Raw genomic sequence first — 3,495 nt, 5'->3', positions numbered from 1 at the left:
AATCACTTAGTCTGTTATGAACACACTTTATCTGGATCTATTTGTCATTGAGAACAATGATCGGCTAACAAAAGAAATCAATAAATGATCTGGCCTGAGGAACCTACACTGAGACTTGAAATGATCAGTCATCATTGTTTCATTTCAGGTGAACTGCAGAACCTATAAATGTTTACTCAAAATTGTGTAACTCCTTTACAGCAAGCAATGAGCTGATGTATCTAACTATATCCACCCATGTATTGGTATTACATAATTGGAATATTTATCAGAGAGCTCGAATTCTCTCTGACGTCAGCCTATGAAATGTGCAGATAATAAATATGAGCTGATCCGAGGTTGCAAGTCATTCGAAGTGTTCTTTCTTTTAATTTATCACTTTTGATTATTGCTGTATTTTTAAATTACTTTAAAAATGTAAATGGCTTAGAACATGCTGTTCAGATTAAGACATTTGAATGTTAATGTAGTGAATCTACTACACAAACATTTAGTTTAATTTTATGAGGGTTGGAAAGGTTATATAGAGCCTAATTAAATTTATCAATGTTGTTGTCTGTTTTATGGATGGACTATGTATTCTGATTGTCTGCGTAAGTATAGGGGCTTGAAAGCTTAAAATCGATGCATTTCAGGGGCTTGGAGTGGGTCAAAGCAGATCTGAGATTACCCCTCAGTTGAAAACATGTTTGGTTTAGATTGCTTTCCATGTTTAAAACCATGGAGGGGTGGATCCTTCAGCCGGGCCCGAGCTATAATAGTGTTGTACAAAGTCCAATTACACAAATGAATCAGAATGTTCTTTTTAGCAATTTACAAAAAAAGTTTTACTGAGGTTCATACCTGGCATCTTTTAAGAAAAAGATTTCTCAAACTTCAATAATCTGAAAGAAAAATTGTGTAGGGTAACCAATTTTTACATTTTATTCAGAAATTGCTAGTAAATTTCACAAAGAATAACAAAGAAATGGCAAGTAACACAATAAATTAAACATGAAATTGGCAAGCAGCACACTGAATTAAACATGACATTTTGAAATAGAAATATTAAAATATACACACACATACGTACAGTCAAACCAAAAATTATTCAGACACCAGATATAATTTTTGATATTTTTTTACTAGTGGGTGCAGGACACTATAGATCATTTATGTAAGTGAGGATAGCAAAATAATGTAAACTGTTACATAGCCAAAAATTCTTCATACAGTGGACTACTAGTATTTTTCAGATACTTTGACTTTGTGTTGTGCTTAAGTGTTTTTCTTTAATTGCTAAGACCTTTTTACACCACAGACTGAACAAAATTAAGCATTACTTGGTAATTAATTGACCTAAATTGGTATTGTCTAATTGTGTACTTAAATTTAACTCATACTGCTTCAAAACAGGATCAAAATAAGGTTTTGTCCTGGAGTTATAAAGATATATAAAAGTCATAAATACTACTGTATCACACCCTTTGTATATATACAATGACTTGCTAAAGTATTCATGCCCCTTCCTTTTTTGTCACATTTTATGTTGTAGCCTTATGTTAGACTGCTTTAAATAACTTTTTTCCCCACATTAATCTACACTCCATACCCTATAATGACAAAGCAAGAAACAGATCTGTGACAACTTTGAAAATGTATTAAAAAAAAAAAAAAAAATGGGTACATGGAGCAAGTATTCATACCCTTGATGCACTTTTACAGCCTTGAGTCTTTTTGGTATAATGACAACAAGCTTTGCACATTTGCATTTGGTAATTATCTGGCATTCTTCACCTCACCTCTTCACCTCTCAATACATGATCTCTTAACGGTAATTTACCAGTAAAGACTGTGTGAAAAATGGGGCTATTGAATCATTCATTATTACATGTTTGTGATCGAGTTGTTGTATCTGCATTCACATCGGTGTCCAACAAACCTAACATAAAGGTTTCTCCAGAAATGTTTGATTGGGTTCAAGCCCAGGCTGTGGCTGGGCCACATTCACAGAGTTGTCTGTAAGCCACTCTTGCTGCGTGCTTGGGTTCATTGTCCTGTAGAAAGGTGAACCTTCTCCCCAGTCAGAGGTTCTGAATGTTTAGGACTGGGTTTTCATTAGAGCTATCTCAATATTTTAGTGCACTGAGCTTTTCTTCTATTTTGACTGTGCAGGTGATGAGCAGTGCCTGGTCTCCTCTGAACTGGAATTGAGGTTCAATCTGAGTGTTCTTTAGGTGCTTTGTTGCAAATTCTTCACTGAGGAGAGGATTGAGTTTGGCCACACTGCCATAAAGACAGGATTGGTGGAGTGTTGCAGTGATGTTTGTACTTCTGTAAGTTTCTTCCATTTGCATATGTGATCATGGAGCACAACTAGAGTGACTATCAGCCTCTTGGTCATCAGTCTAACCAAGGCCCTTCTCCATCAATTGCTTAGTTTGGCCAGGAGGCGAGCTCTAGAAAGAGTCCTAGTTTTTCCAAACCTTTATCCATTAAGGATAATGGAGACTACATGCTTCTGCAAACCTTCAATGCAGCAGAATTATTTTCTGAACTATTACCCAGATCTGTGCCTTATCCCTTATCCTGTCTCTGTGCTCTACAGGCAGTTCTTTCCACCTTAGGGCTTGGTTTTTGCTCTGATATTTTCAGCTGTTTATTGAGAGGTGTGTGCCTTTTTCAAATCATACTCATTCAAATGAATTTGCCACAGGTTAACTAATAGAAAAGTTTGAAGAATGTGCATACTTAACATTGGAGTGTATGAAGATTTTCACAAGGCACTGTAATTGTAAACTGGAGGAAAAAATATCTTTTAAATATTCTTCTGTGTTCAGCAGAAAATTCAATTTACTAAGTTAAGTAAATGGTTAAGTTTTGACCAGTTGGAGGGAGAGAGAGGTTGACATCTACTTTATAATTCACTTTATAATTAATTGAAGTAAGGGAGAAGATAAATGATGGGCACTGGGTTAATGCATCAAAGCATATTTGTAAATGCTCTGTCAAATCTAGATTGTCTTATCCAATTTAAGATCTCATTATATCCAACTTTATCCTACAACAAAGCTACGTAGAATTTTTTCAGATGTTTCCCCACTATGTGATAAGTACCAGACTGAGAAAGTCACTCACCTGTATAGTTATGTTCTCCGCCCCAAGTTAAATCCATTTTGGACTAATATATTTCAAATTCTATCTCAGAAAAACTGCAACTGCAGTTGTTGTCCCATGGGCTTATTGTTGCAAAGAAACCAAAAAAGACCAAAGACCAAAACCCCATCTGTTAACCCCAACCACCCAATGTGATTGGAAGAAATGGTGAAGTCATATTTGGAAAGAATAAAAAAAGAATTCATTGATTCAATTCATTGAATTGCTTTGATAAGACTTGGTTTCCCTTATACATTATCTGGATTCTGGTTCTCTGTATGCTGGTCTTTCTTTCTCATCACATTATCCATTGAAGCTGCACAACTAATCAAACTAAAGCTCAAATTGTGAAAAGTATAG

This window comes from Labeo rohita, unplaced genomic scaffold (genome assembly GCF_022985175.1).
Source record: "Labeo rohita strain BAU-BD-2019 unplaced genomic scaffold, IGBB_LRoh.1.0 scaffold_389, whole genome shotgun sequence".
NCBI lineage: Eukaryota > Metazoa > Chordata > Actinopteri > Cypriniformes > Cyprinidae > Labeo > Labeo rohita.
The sequence above is the reverse complement of the archived record's forward strand: the minus strand, read 5'-3'. Positions refer to the sequence as shown.